Source organism: Labrus bergylta, chromosome 12 (assembly GCF_963930695.1).
Source record: "Labrus bergylta chromosome 12, fLabBer1.1, whole genome shotgun sequence".
In the NCBI taxonomy this organism is placed as follows: Eukaryota; Metazoa; Chordata; class Actinopteri; order Labriformes; family Labridae; genus Labrus; species Labrus bergylta.
The window spans coordinates 3857747-3874628 of record NC_089206.1 but is presented as its reverse complement, the minus strand read 5'-3'; the positions used below and the strand labels follow the sequence as shown (position 1 = coordinate 3874628).

Sequence of the window (16882 nt, the reverse complement as noted above, 5' to 3'; positions counted from 1 at the left end):
GTCTTCAGCTTCATATTCACCACATGTACACGAAACATTTTAAACTACATTATTTAAGATTAGGTTTGTAAAATAAAACACTTTTTTTAAGTGTCTTTAAGAAGTCTCGTTTTGAGACTGCGCTACAGATTCGTAAATCTCGCGACGTCAGATGGCAGAGCTGCTCTGGGACATTTTACAGACGATGAACTAAAGAAAAGCGAGGCGCGGTAACGTATTAGGAAAACAAATCCGTATTAGGTAATTGTAGTTCATTCAAATTAATAAGAAAATCTTAACCTATCACAGCTTGCCAAAAGAAAAACAGATAATTGTTGAACTGTAACCTGAGAATAAATGCTGCGCTGATAGCATTGAAGCTAAAGCTAATTTAAAGTAACGGTAGAGTACAGAGGAGTGTTCTCTGAGCTAGCTTCTGCCCGGGGCACGGAGTAGATGACATCATCTTTTGCTCCACCAGAGGGGGCGCTGTTACGAGAGGCAGCTTGGCTGTTGGAGAAATCCACCTCAGAGTAGTTGAGTTTACTCGAGTCATCGACGGTCTGGAAGGAAAACAAAGGTGAAAATTTATCAGCCAGATGTTTTTTTACTTTATAAAATTTCCTTTGAGAGAGACAGGACAGTCGATAGAATCAGAAATCAGAGAGAGAGAAAGAGAGAGAGAGAGAGAGAGAGAGAGAGAGAGAGAGAGAGGGGGGGGGTGACATGCGGCAAAGGAGCCACAGGATATGGATCTAGGCCGCCCGCTTTGAGGACTGTAGCCTCTGTACATGGGGCGTACAAACTAACCACTAAGTCACTGGCGCCTTGATAAGTCACAGTTGAAAGAACTGAATGTTTTTGATTAAATTATTAATATTATTCCGAGCTCTGAAAGAGGAAAGTTTTCTGACTTAAATTATGATTTAGTGACTAAAATCTGGTGCATTTTTTTCCGTGTGCTTTTGATTTTGTTCATGACATCAACAAGATCTTTTTAAATTTTGTATCCTAAAGTTTTGTTTGTTTATTGACAGCACAATACACGACCAGGGTCCAACATGGGCCTCTGTTAGAATTGACATGCTTGTGGGGCCTCTAGTGGCCATTTGTGGAACTGCACTTTGTGACACTTCTGTGTTCATTTTATTGTTTAGCACTCATTGGAAATAGACTTATCTTTGACAAATACTCTCTTAATATATAGATCCATTTCAATCAAGTTTCATGTTAGATCAGAGATGTGCAACCACATCTTTATGACCTATAAGACTTCCTCCACAAAACAACGGAAGTTAGAGATATGAACATTAACTGGCCTGGTTCCTGTTTCTTTAATTGGCAGCAGATCACTTCCTGGATATTATTTCTTTTTTCCAAAAAACCACATGAAGGTGGTGCAGGTTTGACTAACATCTCCTTGTTGATCTGCCACAGAAATAACATTTCCTCTGCTGTGCCTTCAAGTTGTTAATCTATGAATTTATTTTAGTACATTTAATCTAAAATCTTTCCACTGTTTTTTCTTACTTTGTCGTGAGAAGCTGCTGCAGTTAGGAGGCTGTAGTCATCCGTGGTTTCAACCCCGTTCAGTTTGGCAAATTTAGCACAGGTGTTAACTGTTGAAACTTCCACAACAGGAGATCTGTGCCCCTCTCTGATCTCCTCATTCGGTTGTTCTGCACGAGGAGAATACAAAGACACTGTTTCAGTACGTTTTTCTCAAACAGTAATAAAAGTTAAAGTCCCTGATTATCTCAGACTCACCTCTTGGATTTCAGCATGCTCTGTTTGAACAGGGGGTCCTGAAAAACACCTCGTTAATAAGTCAACTCAAAATGTTACAGTTATAGTTATTAGTTATAAATGGAGTATAATGTAGATATTTTCTGTTAAAATCGTAAATTAAAGGTGTCGACCACTTCCTGTTCCGTGTGTATGTGTGTTTCCTGTAGCCTTACCTTTGGGTTCTCTGGCCCTCTTCCTGCAGAACATCAGCAGGATGGCTGATAATATGACGATGAGGATGAAAAGACTCAGACCCAAATACAACAGAAGACCTGGGGTTGTTTTGGCACAAAAACAAGTTTGTTTTACACTTCATGATTTGTGAAATATAACTATAAGGGTCAATTCTTTTGTGCACTGGCCCTAAAGCCTGGCTCAGACTACAGGATAATCGAGTCGATTCCCCCTTCCCGACCGTCGTAGAACTGTTCTGCCCAGATTAGAGTGAGTGGTATTAAGATCCAATAGATCATAGCTTCCCTGATCTGCTCAGAGAGCATCGTAACTGCTACAATTTATTTTAAACATGTTTGATATTTAGGATTTCAAATCCTGACGATTACGTAATGAAAGATTCTGGCGGAAGTCACGCGTCACTACAATAACCATGAGAGACGAGGGAGGAGTAGGAATGGCGACTGGCAGCAAGACACAACCTGAACAGGTACGACTGACACCTGGAATGTATCTGACAGTTCAAATCTTACCTCCAGCTTTCGCTGAAGAACAGACAATCCATATTTTCTGAATCTGACATTTCTTCACCAAAAACTCATTTATTATGTTTTTTCCGTCTCTGCTCAAAGCATTCAAATCTCAAATTTAACCACCAGCTCCATTGTATACGTGAGGTCAAGTGAGGTGGTGGGTTCCACCACCAGGCATGATAACGATTATAAAATCCTGTAGTATGTGAGGTGCCATTATTTTCACATCTTTTTAAAGGTTTTTGAAAGACAAGGAGCCACAGGTCAAATCCGGACCGCCCACTCTGAGGACCACAGCCTCCGTAAATTGGGCGCATCAGCTAGCCACTAGGCTATAGGCGCCCCCATTATTTTCACATTTTGTAATGTTTGTATGCTGAAGATTATAAAGAAGAATATCTGTTAAGATTGTTTTTACGTGTGGGACCAGAACCAGAAGCTGATGAGTGCTGCTCAGATTTCTTTGTTGTCTGAGGTGAGTGTGATGAAGTCGTGATGTTTCCTGAACTGGAGCTCACAGTCTGCGCTGTGGTCAGTGTGGAGGTCGTGTTTGGTTTAGAGGTCGTTGTAGCTGGAAAAAAACATTTGAAAAAAAGGTATAAAATGTTAAAACATCTATAAAGCTCAAAGCAGCAGTCGATCATCGTGTTTGGTGAAACCATTTTCAATTGTTTGATCTGAGCCGATCTTATAATTTACAGATGAGCTGGAGGTTTTTAAGGTTTTTATTCCTCTATTTAGAGACAGTGGATAGAGTCAGAAATCAGGGAGAGAGGGGCTGGTATTCTAGTGGTTAGTACGGAGGCTTTTGTCCTCCAAGCGAGCAGCCTGGGTTTGAATCCAGCCTGTGGCTCCTTTCCTGCATGTCATCCACACTCTCTCTCTCTCTCTCTCTCTCTCTCTCTCTCTCTGTCTCTCTCTCTCTCTCTCTCTCTCTCTCTCTCTCTCTCTCTGTCTCTCTCTCTGTCTCTCTCTCTGTCTCTCTCTCTCTCTCTGTTTTCTGAGTCTATCCAACATCTCAAATAAAGGCATAAAAAGCCCAAAAATAAACCTTAGAGAGAGTTTGGAGTAACTACAGCCTCCCTACATGGGGCGTGCTCTCTATCCACTAGGCTACCAGCGCCCCGAGCTGTTAGTTTTAAAGGAGCAGAGATTGTTAAACTTATTATTGTGTAGCACACGTTGACTTTAAAATGTAGGCTACATTTTAACATAAACATGAAAATATCATTCAGAGTCACAATTAAACACATTTCTATAAATATATATTCTGTGATCTGGGTTAAAACTCCATTATTAGAAACACAGAAAAGATAATACACCTGAAAAGTAAAAACTAACATAAAATACCATCTTCAACTGTGTGCTGAAACTTCTCAAATGAGCTCAAATATTACAAATTCTCTAAAAACAGTAAATAACTTTTTCTACTACAGATAAATGTGAAAGTTATTCTGTCTGTCTGTTGCAACAATATTCAAATTAACTTCAACATGTCGACTAATCTGATCATTTACAGACAAACTGTTGGTTTAAATTAAGAATTTTTAGAGTTCACAATGAAGAAAAGATGCAGCTCTAAACTAAATGTTTACTTACTGAGATATTTCAAAGATGTAAGAGTAAAAACTCACCTTCTTTAACTCTGAGCTCAAACGTCTCAGTTGAATCTGGAGACCAGTATCTATCCAACCAACATGTGTACGATCCAGAGTCAGACTTTCTCAAATTTGTGATGCTCACATAAAGAACTGTATTTCTCAATTCAATGCTGTATCTGCCACTCTGAGCACTGACATCTGTGGTTTCACAAAGAATGTCTTCATCTTCACAGTCGTTTCTGCAGAAGACCTTCCTGTTTCCAGAAAATATAAAGCTGCATCCAACTGAGATGTTTCCTCCTTCAGTTCCTTCACGGACAAGGTTTCCATCTGTCAGTTCTGTGGAAGAGAGAATAATAATCAGGAGCTATATGCTGTATTTTTTTTTAATCTTGCCGTCTGATTTGTTTCACATTCGCATAAACACACAAAACAATAACAGACATCCTACATCTCTATATACTTTCCTACATTTATTCTCTAAAATTTGCATTTTGCATTTGCATGCCTGAAACGTCATTCAACTTTTTACAAGTTGGTGTCTGCTGAATTCTAAAATACATCCAACTTCTACATTCAGCATGCAGAAAAAGGTGAATTATGAGTGAATACTTGAACAACTTAACTTAAAATGGTAAACTGTGACATCTAGGTTTATTAGTTGTATCTTAGTTTTATCTGGTAAAGTCAGCTTCAAAGTACTCTGTTCAGTTTCCTCAATTCTATTTTAACACTGAACGTCTAGTTTAACAACAGAAACCAACATGTTTGAAAGAGTCCACCCACCACAGACTGCTTCTTATTCTGTCTCCTGTAACTAATAAAGTTAACTATGAAGAAGACAAATGCAGCAGTGAAAAGAGAGGAGTGTAGGAATAGAGAGTACTCACTGAGGAAGAAGAAGCAGATCAAAGTCTGATGGACTCTCATGTTCAACGCTCTGATGGTTTAAGATGCTCTTGTTCCGTCTTCACTGGACAACGAGGAACTTGTTCTCACTTTTCTAAATGACAGAGTCCCTCCTCCAAACACAAAACACACCCCTCCCCTCTTCATACGCCCCACTACAGAGACTGTAACCTGCAGCTTTGTGGATGAGTTGATATGAAAACTTGAAGCTGCATCAATGTTTTATTTATTTGATGAGTTTCTGCTCAGTCATGTTTGTTGTACCTTCAAATACACTGAAACATGCAGCACGGGGACTTCTTTGGAGAAAGAACAGACTCACTTAGCTTCATCACTAAACAGCCAAGCCAATTACAAAACTTGTTTTATGTCTTTGTGGGTGTTCATGTGTTTGGGAGACCTGCTCTGGTCCACACAAATCCAGAGCATTCAGGACCAGAATTGTGAAAAATTCAAAAATTGAAAATGGTATTGATAAAAACTTTGCATAATTGTAACTAATAACTATCCGTGAACATCCTGTCCAAATGTGGTGAATTTCTGATTCTGATTCCCAGAGATACATGTGATAAGGCTAGAGCTGTCCCTTTTGGAGAAGCCCTAATTTGACCTATTTTCGTTCTTTGGTAAGATGCATAAAACATCCAAAAAAAGTTATTTTTCAGTAAAATATTTGTATACAACAATCCGTTTCATGAACTAGACATGTTCAAGTTATGAAAAGATATGGTTGTGTTTTGTTCTACCTCGGGTAGGGGTCTCTCACAGAGAACACGACAGCTACTTTGTGTCTTATATTGAGTCATGTTAGTCAGATACAGACATGAAACTCTGGATTTCTCCATAATGAAGGCTGTCAGCGTTGTGTACCCGCGTGCTTGTGCTCGTGCATGAAGTGTACCGTGCCGAAGCACACCTCTCCCAAGTGTGCCAAAGTGCCTGAGCACGATACGGAGCGTCACACTGGTCAAACGAACTGGACTTTAGCTTTGAAGCGTGCTTGGGCACGGTACGGATGGCCAGTGAGACCGCGCCCTAACGCAGAAATCCTTTGTCTCTTGTCCTTTTAAAAAATGTAATACTCATCATGGTAGTTGTTTTATCATAGCCTTGTTATAGGCCTATACAGGTATTTGTTTTTACAAATTCTATGGCAAGTTTTCTGTGTTACTTATACAGCCTACTTTAGAAAGCACAATTGTATCTGTCTGACAACTTGGAGTGGCGGCAGTGATGCGGAGGAATCTTTCTGAAAAGCGGCCGCACCCTCCATTGGTTGTATAGCGCGATTGAAGTCCACTTTGCTTTTCTTTTTTCATGGTTAACCATGTACACGGAAAAAATGACGTCGTGTAACCTTTTACAATTTTTTGTAACTGTTCACACCCCTAATTCTAACACAACTCCAGCTCTACTTTACTACCACTGCAGCAAGAGAGAAAAAAAGGGGTTTGCTTTCACATTTTGTTTCCTGTAACTGGGGGGATTTCTGTAAATGCCCAGCTGATAAACATCATGCAAAGTTTGTCATAAGGATGCAGATAAAGATGGTTGACATGGTTACGGCCCTGGACTCCTGAAAAACAAGATTGACTTTTACTACATTTTTCTAGAATCAAACTTCTGAAAGGGTCATTTTAAAGATGTGTGAGCACATGAAAATCTTGGACACGAATAAACGATTACAAAAAAAGAAAACTAGAATAGATAAATAGACAGAATGAGATCAGAATAGAATCTACCACAAACACCTCCCTTCCTGTTGACCGTTGTCACTGAGCTGTGGTTGATGTTAGTTTCATGTTTTCACTTTTGTTTCTAGTCACTGCTTCTTACTATTTAAACCGATAAATGAAAGCAGTCCAGCAGTTGAGCTGAGAGCAAGCAGCGCAAGATATCTCCTGTGGATCAAGAAACTACATTCAGGTATGAAATTCAGCATGTGAGGTTTTAAACAGAAATGTAAAGATGTGTGGTAAAGGTGCAGGGTGTTTCAGTGCTATTAGAAATTCTTGTGAATTTCTCTGACATCCTAATGATTAATATAATATGTTTTAATTTTATGTGCCAACATTATATGATATTATCTGATACTTCTCTGTCAGTTTGACACAATAACCACTGCAAGACTATTATTCAACTTGAGTTCTACTTAATCTCATACCCCCTCTTTTTATTTCTGACTTCTTTAGATCTGAAGATGTCAGGTGAGTAAACATCACTCAAGTTCATACTCATACATTAAAAATCTACAAAAAGTTATTCTCTAACTTCAGTGACCTATGAGGTGAAACTTACAGCTGTGTGAAGTTTATGTTTACTTGTGTATAATAAAATTAAAATGTCACATTTATAATTTTATTGTTTTAACAATGAATGGAGGAATTGTGCATTTTATGGGCTTTAAAAGAATAAATACTTTCCCTAAATGAGCAAATAATAAAGTGTACCTTTTCTTTCTTGCAGACTCTGACGATGAGAGCAAGTATCCTAAATCAACTTTCATCTTTTCTTTCACATTGTGTGTCGAGTTGATAAATTCATGTTTGTTGACCTCTCGAAAAGCATGAAGTAATAAAATCTAATAAGTGCTTCAAATATCTATGAGAATGATACGTTTACCTGTTAGTGCCTGAAGGTCAGACTAATACCTGGACACATCACTACCACTCGGTTCTACTAACGGTCTCTGTTGCCTAGCAACGGGAGATATTTCTAACCGCTCGGCGTGGATAAAATGCAGAAAGCTAACGGTATGCTCACAGCTTTTAAAGTCAACAATAACTAACTACAGTTAACAAAAAGTAACTACAAAGTTAAAGTTTGATACACAACATGAATATCTAGCTGAACAGAAATGCCATCGACCCAAAATCAACATTAAGATTTTCAGAAACAAATAAATCATACTTACTGTGGACCACAGCGTGAGGAAGATTATGAAGTGAACTGGACCTGAGATAACAGCCAGTTGTATCCACAGTATCAATACCGTCAGGGTGTACTGTCTGTTTTTGGGATTTGTCTCTGATGTTTTTTTAATAACATGGTCTTATGTTTTCAACCAATGCAGTTGTTAAAAAGGGCCTTGAGTTTGGTACCGGGAAACCAACCGACACCACTGACCGGCCTGGTAAAGCTTCTGCCAAAAACAGCTATGCTGCTGCGGTGGACAGGACAGACGATGGAGTGATGTACGCCGGTGCAGGATGGGGCCATGCTCGTGCTGAATGGAAAATATTCGATGCTGAGGCCAAAGGACCCAATGCCAGCGTAGGGGCTGAACTCACTGACGAGTCTTTCAAAGCCATGGCCAAAGCAGAAGTGGCCAGTGCTTCAGCCTCTGCTGGTATTACCAAAGCTACACTCGGTCTGTCAGCAGACACTGGAGTTGGAATAGGAAAGTCGGGTGTAGAAGCAAAGTTCTTGGGAACTGGCTTCTCCATTGGGCGTAAAACAGGCTTTTCTCTGTTTGGTTCTGGGTTTGAAATGGATTTTTCAAAATGGTAGCTTTGAGCCAAACACAGCTCACTGTGATTGTTCCATTTGTCTTACAAGTAAATCTGTTGAATCTATTACAATGTTTATTTACTGTAAACAGCCTTAACAACCAGAAAGACACACACACACACACACACACACAAAAGTGTTCTTGTGATTGATTCAGTTTATGATCAACACTTTTTGTTACTGTGGCAAAAACACACACACGCACACGCGAGGGGAAGGGCACCTGTCGGCGAGAAAGGAGCGGACCTTCTCTGGAAGACCGGCCAGGAGGGGGGTGGAGAACAGACCTGGAGGGAGAAAGAGACAGTCATTTAAACACAGAGCAGGCCACAGGTGATCACAGCTGGAGCCGAGGACAGTTTTGTTCCAGATGTGTCGTTTTAACTTCCTGTGACCGATCATTGAAAAGCCTGAAAATTAACTACTGTTCATCCACAGTGAGGAAACTGTAAAGAATGACAAAGCATCATGAACTAAAAGCCTTCATCCTTCATCTGCAGCTAGTGTTAAATAACAACAGTGACACCAAGTGGTGAGATTGTCAATTACAGCACAAGACATTTAAACAGCACTCTCTTAAAGATGGACGGATGAAACGATCTCAGCTGATGGAAAAACAAAAGCAGGAGTTTAACTCAAAGTCATCATACATTTCTAAGAGACGTGATCGATCACGCAGAGAACACACTCCAGACGCCAAACAGCCGGTGAAACCCTCCGCCCCTCCTCATCCTCCGAGCTATCCCGCCTTTCAAAACGAAACCATGACAACTGTATTTAACGGAGGACTTTACACCTCTTAGGGGCCAGAGACAATCCTCCTGTAAAAATCTGGACTTTCAGCACGTAGACTAACCAGGTGCTATGGTGACGACCCTGATGCCCATGGGTGCCAGATCTCGAGCGATGGGGAGAGTCATTCCAACGATGCCGCCTTTAGAAGCTGAATACGCCGCCTGGCCGACCTGGAGAGCAAACAAAGAAAAAGAATAGTTGATGAACAGCATGAAAACACATTTCTTTTGATGTGTGTGTGTGTGTGTGTGTGTGTGTGTGTGTGTGTGTGTGTGTTTTTATTTTATGACCTGTCCGTCAAAAGCTGCCACGCTGGCCGTGTTGATGATGCAGCCCCTGTGTCCGTCCGCGTCAGGCTCGTTCTTTCCCATCTCCCCCACCACCAGGCGGATCACGTTGAAGGTTCCTGCGATGTTCACCTGAAGGTAGGGAGCACACAGAGAGTCACACATCCGCGGGCGTCCCTTCATGCTGCACGTCTCTGCATCCGTGTGTCTGTCTTACATTGATAACGCGCTGGAAGTCCTCCAGGCTGTGAGGTAAGTCCTTCTTGAAGTTGTAGGTTTTAAAGGCGACAGCGATGCCGGCACAGTTCACCGCGAGGTCCAGCTTTCCAAACTTCTCTCTGGCCAGGGACACCGCCGACTGCACGTCTGCCTCTGATGTCACCTGGGGAAACGCCAACAGGACACTTAGGAAGTTGACTTGATTCTTGTGTCCCTGTTCTCGCCGGCCTCCATCCTCCTTCTTTCTTGTGCTAAAATGCAATTAGCGCTCAGGCAGGAGGAGGTGATATAACTGTCACACCTGACAGGACACATGTTTGATGTGCAGTTTTCCCTTTTGAGCTAAAGCATTTAAGATAAAAGTAAACGAGTAAAGCTGTCTGAACTGAGCAGGATGTATCTTCTTCTGTACATGGCAGTGACGGCAGGTTTTCTACAGACATCACATAAACCGCTAAGATGTTAGATCGATAGGACCAAGAATATGTGTATAAATAAAGGATACACTTTTGTGTGTTTTGCATGCAGGCGGAGAACCAGAGAAAGTTTAGTATCGAATACTGATTGAAGGTCACATGAAGAACTTGACGTGCTAAAGTCAGCAGTGATAGTGTTGGATGACGTGATGGATGCCGCCTACTAATCAAACGCCTGAAAAGGTGAGATGCATCATGTTTGAATGCAGATCGCGCAATTTTCCATCCCTCGACTTTATCTGGATTTATTTCAGCGAGCCACCTTCGTTTTTTATTTTTTTGCAAAAAGTGGAGTAGAGCCGTGGAGTAGTGCCTCCCACCCACACTGGACCCATTCCAGTTTTCCTACCGCAGCAATAGGAGTACAGAGGATGCAGTCTCCACTGCGCTGCACTCTGTGCTCACTCATCTGGACAATAACAACACATACGCACGAATGCTGTTTGTTGATTTTAGCTCAGCATTCAACTCTGTCATCCCCTCCAAGTTAAACACTAAACTCGGAGACCTGGGCTTCAACACCTCCCTCCGTCACTGGATAATGGACTTTCTGACCAACAGACCCCAGTATGTTAGGTCAGGACACACCTGCTCCACCACCATCACACTCAACACAGGCGTACCACAGGGCTGTGTGCTGAGCCCATTCCTCTACTCCCTCTTCACCCACGACTGCAGACCTGTACATGGATCCAACACCATCATCAAGTTTGCGGACGATACAGCGGTGATTGGCCTCATCAGCAACAACGATGACACGGCCTACAGGGAGGAGGTACAGCATCTGGCCGCCTGGTGTGCTGACAACAACCTGCTCCTCAACACCAGCAAGACGAAGGAGATCATCGTGGACTTCAGGAGAGAAAGAGGAAGCACGCACAACCCCATTCACATCAACGGGATGGCTGTTGAACGTGTCTCCAGCTTCAAGTTCCTGGGGACCCACATCACAGAGGACCTCTCCTGGTCCACTAACACCTCCAGTCTGGTTAAGAAGGCTCATCAACGCCTCTTTTTCCTGAGGACACTGAAGAGACACCACCTGTCTTCAGCTGTACTGAGGAACTTCTACCGCTGTGTGATCGAGAGCATCCTGACCAGCAGTGTCTCAGTCTGGTACGGAAACTGCTCTGTCGCAGACCGTAAGGCGCTACAGCGGGTGGTAAAAACCGCCCAGCGCATCACAAGTTGTCCACTTCCTGCCATTGAGGATGTCCAAAGAAAACGCTGTCTGCGGCGAGCTCACGGCATCCTTAAAGACTCCTCCCACCCTGCCCACAGACTGTTTACCCTCCTGCCCTCCGGTAGGCGCTTCAGAAGCCTCCGGACCAGAACCAGCAGACTGAGGAACAGCTTTTTCCCCAGAGCTGTTTCTCTACTGAACTCTACCCCCCGAACTCTGAACTCTGTCTCTCTCTCTCTCTCCCTCTCTCTCTCCGCACCCTGCTGACCCCCCCCTTTCCCCTCCATATCACCTCACACCCCGAACTCTGAACTCTGTCTCTCTCTCTCTCTCCCTCTCTCTCCGCACCCTGCTGACCCCCCCCTTTCCCCTCCATATCACCTCACACCCCGAACTCTGAACTCTGTCTCTCTCTCTCTCTCCCTCTCTCTCTCCGCCCCCTCCTGACCCCCCCCTTTCCCCTGCATATCACCTCACACCCATCATCCCCCCACCACTCCTCCTGGTCACACACACACATCTCTCATCCATCTGTATTATTGTATTATAGTATGTTCATATTATGTACATATTCTTTATATTATCTGTAAACTAGTATAGCATGCTCACTGCACCTTAATCTGTATATTATAATCCTAAGAATACACTTATATTTATAGCATTTATTTATATTTATAGCATCCCATTAATCCAGCCATCCAGATATACCTAATAATTCACTTTTTTGTCTACATCTGTAAATTTTGTAATTACTGTACATAGCACAGACTCTTGCACTTTCTGCTTATTTGCACTTCTGGTGAGATGCCAAACCTCATTTCGTTACTCTATACATGTATATGTGTAATGACAATAAAGTTGAATCTCATCTCATCTCATCTCATAAGTGAATGCAGCAGGTGATATTTTCAGGAACATTTACTTCGAGCGGGAGAGCGGGGGCGATGACGCTTGTGTCAAGTGACTCACGTCTGCAGGAGCGAAGGCACAGCGCTCCCCCAGTTTCTCAGCCAGAGCCGCTCCATCAGAGGAGGGCAGGTCCAGGATCACAGCCGACGCTCCGTTCTGCACCAGACGTTCAACGGTGGCACAACCCAGACCTGACGAACCGCCCGTCACCAGGCCTACCATACCCTACCCCACAGAAGGAGAGGGGGGGGGGGGCATAAAAGCCCCAAAATATACCTTAAAAAACAGAGAGAGAGAGAGAGAGAGAGAGAGAGAGAGAGAGAGAGAGAGAGAGAGAGAGAAGGGACTGACATGCAGGAAAGGAGCCACGGGTCGGATTCAAACCTGGACTGGCCTCTTGGATGACTACAGCCTCCCTACATGGGGCGCACGCAATAACCACTGAGCCGTTAGTTTTAATGGAGCAGAGATTGTTAAACTTATTATTGTGTAGCACACGTTTACTTTAAAATATACATTTTAGCATAAACATGAAAATATCATTCAGAGTCACAATTATACACACAAGAGCTTCCTTCTTCCATAAATATTAAACATGCATTCAACTGAGATGTTTCCTCCTTCAGTTCCTTCATGGACACTGATATCTTGATGAAAAGGGTTTCCATCTGTCAGTTCTGTGGAAAAGAGATAAATAATCAGGAGCTATATTCTGTGTTTTTTAGATCTTTCAGTCTGATTTGTTTCACATTATCCAAAACAAAACAATAACAGACATCCTACATCTTTATATACTTTCCTACATTCATTCTCTAAAATTTGTATTTTGCATTTCCATGACTGAAACGTCATTCAACTTTTTACAAGTTGGTGTCTGCTGAATTCTAAAATACATCCAACTTCTACATTCAGCATGCAGAAAAAGATGAATTATGAGTGAATACTTGAACAACTTAACTTAAAATGGTAAACTGTGACATCTAGGTTTATTAGTTGTATCTTAGTTTTATCTGGTAAAGTCAGCTTCAAAGTACTCTGTTCAGTTTCCTCAATTCTATTTTAACACTGAACGTCTAGTTTAACCACAGAAACCAACATGTTTGAAAGAGTCCACCCACCACAGACTGCTTCTTATTCTGTCTCCTGTAACTAATAAAGTCAACTATGAAGAAGACAAATGCAGCAGTGAAAAGAGAGGAGTGTAGGAATAGAGAGTACTCACTGAGGAAGAAGAAGCAGATCAAAGTCTGATGGACTCTCACGTTCAACGCTCTGATGGTTTAAGATGCTCTTGTTCTGTCTTCACTGGTCAATGATGGAGTCCCTCCTCCAAACACAAAACACACCCCTCCCCTCTTCATACGCCCCACTACAGAGACTGTAACCTAACTTCACAGTCACTTAAAGCTTCATCAATGGCATATGTCTTTGTTTAGTTTCTCCTCAGCCATCTTTGTTGTACCTTCAAATACACTGAAACATGCAGCACTGGTACAAGACAGCAAGGCAAAGACAGAAAACAGAGGGACGGACAGGAAGTCTTGCAGCTTAAATGGACCGCTCAATTTGGGAGGATGTGTGTGAGTGGAGATTGTAAGAATAACGCCTGTTGGTGTCAAATCTGTGCAGCTCAAGGTGTCTGCCTCAATTGATTGGTGGGTTTTATTTTATTATCTTTATTTCTATCGGTGCAACGGAATCAAGTGCAACTCCAAATGAGCACTGATGACAAAATGATCGAGCTGAAAGGGACTTAAGTTAGCATCAAAGTTTTCTGTTGTTATTTTTTTCTTGCTTTATTTGCCAGTGACAGGTGCAGTATACATGGAGAACTGAACAACTACTTTCCAATGCACTGCACCACAGCATTTATAGCTCATGCTAATTTCCAATGCCTGTCCCTGAAGAGGCTTTCAATATAAAACACATAACATGCATGATATATCTAAAGACCCCCTCCCCTCCCACTAGCACAACCCCTACACATGACTACATGGCTGGTTATTTTTCAGGAATTCTTTCATTGACATTCAGTGACATGTGTCCAAAACAACAGGAGTTTTAACATTGTGCACTACAAGATCCTCTTATTACACAAAACATAAACACATGATCTTACTGAATAAAACAAAACATTCAGCTGAGGGTCTTCCTCTTCAAAAGATCAAAGTTTGTGGTTTAAAGGCAGAATGTGCAAACATTTTACACATAAATATAGCAGAAAGTATATCCTGTATAAATGTGTCTCTGAGTCATGACTGTCTACAATGAGTGAGAAGCTCGAGTCCCGCTGTCTGTGTTGTTGTCTGAGCCGTGTTTACATGGACGGGACGGCCGGCTCCTCCCCTTGTGTATAAAAGTTGTTTGTGTGAGGGACTAGAGAGAAGAAGAAGAACATACTGTACTCTCTGCTTATTTGAATGTTACCTAAGCGTTTTAAGATCACAGTCATTCAGTATTAGTTTAATCTATTGTGTGGAAATGGCTACTTTCGCTCTTGGAACTTTTTGCGCTGTTTTTCTGTTACTTTGGACATTCTTTGTAACGGAGAGCAACGCACAGCTGAGTGAGGGCATTGTTTACACACGCGATCAGCTGATGGCGCTCTCCAAGGTGCTACTGCCCGGAGCTGTAATTCCGGAGGAGCTGAGGAGGCGACGCCGGGGTTGCAGAGCTGGAGCTAAGAGGAGAGCTAAGAAGAGAAAACATAAGCCTTCTGTACCAGCGGTGATTATGGGGAACGTGAGGTCTTTGGGCAATAAGACGGACGAACTCGACGCGCTTGTCCGGCACCAGTGGGAATACCGCCAGTGCAGTATTATGTGCTTCACGGAAACATGGCTGCACTCGGACATCCCGGACCACAGCGTGGCGGTACCCGGCTTCAGGACTTTTCGGGCTGACAGGGACGTTATTAAGAGCGGTAAGAAGAAAGGTGGAGGGATGGCACTGTATGTGAGTGAGAGATGGTGTAATCCTGGCCATGTTAGTGTGAAGGAACGTCTCTGCAGCCCGGACATTGAACTGTTAGCTGTTGGAATGCGCCCATATTACCTGCCCAGGGAATTCACGTGCGTGATTGTTATAGCTGTTTACATCCCACCGTCAGCTGATGCAGAGTCTGCGAGTGATGCACTTCACTCTACTGTTTCACAGCCTCAAACTAAACATCCAAATGCTTTTGTAGCCATTACCGGGGACTTTAATCATGTAAAAATGGACAAAACACTTTTCATCAATATGTTAACTGTCCAACTAGAGAAAATAAAACACTGGACCTTCTGTATGCTAACGAACTCTGTTCTTGCACATTCACATTTAATCTTTTATGTTTAATTTACTACCATTTATGACTCTGTTCTTGCACATTTACATTTAATCTTCTTATTTAAGACTAGTAATGCTTAGTTAAATCCTGGTTGTATATAGTCACATTCTTCGTTTTGATATTTTTAGTGCTTATTTACTTTGTATTTAATATTATATTATGTTTAGATTTGCTAACATTGTGTTTTTTTTTACTCATATTGGCCCTCACTTATCAATCTGGTGTAGAGACCAGCGCAGATTTGGGTGTAGAAATCCCCGTACGACAGAGTCCACGTGGGACCTATGAAACGTGACCGGGTGTTGATAAGTGTGGCGGCTGGAAACGATCGTCATTTAAATACCACGCCCCTATTTATTCACGGATCAGCTGTCCCCCAGAGTTTACGGCATGGATATACTTAATACGGCAAAGAAGAGAAACGAGATATGACCTGAGTGACACCATAACAGAGAAAAGTAAAGAGGAATAACATTATGTTGTTTGGCAGTCTGAAATGTAGGATTAGCGAGCTTCAGAAGAAATGCGCCTGCATGGAAATCTCAACAGGGATGGTTTTAAATATTAAAAATATTTAATTAAAATATTAAAAACTCAGCTGGAGTTTTTAATATTTAATTTAACATCCGTGATATGTAACGTACATAATACAGGCTATAATATATATATATTTTTTTATACTTTTAGTTTAAAAAACCTGGTCAGACCAAACGATCTCTACAATGTATCCTAGTGTTGCGGGTCTTAAAAGAAGCAGCTCCCGGAGCAGACCAGAGGACGCCAGCCGGACCCCACCTGAAATTATCCCAGATCGTGGAGCGAGTGGGTTCTTTCATCGGTTCAGCCTCAATATCAGGCACAAGTGGTGCAGGCGAACCTGCATCTGTGTCGGATAACGTCGGCTGCACTGGCAGCTCGCCATTAATGATACTTTAAAAGAGAAGAGAAACCTGAAACGTCCTGCATCACATGAATAAAGTGTTTGATCAAACGCTGTGCAATGTGCACTTCTCATCCGATTAGCCTTCTTTCCAAACATAAGAATTATTATGTTATTAATTAATTATTAATTATGTAAGAACACTTACATAAAAGAAGGTCCTGACTCCGTCTTACAGCCCCCGGATTTCTTTATTGGTTATTAAGTCACATGTAGTCTGGCCTCAGGGCGTCTGCTGTGCGCAATTACGC

General features: G+C 42.1%; 1 pseudogene; it reads right to left on the bottom strand.

The window, feature by feature from the left end:
• Window positions 1–147: 147 nt before the first annotated feature.
• Window positions 148–12606, bottom strand: LOC109979138 (3-hydroxyacyl-CoA dehydrogenase type-2-like; annotated as a pseudogene).
• Window positions 12607–16882: the final 4276 nt, after the last annotated feature.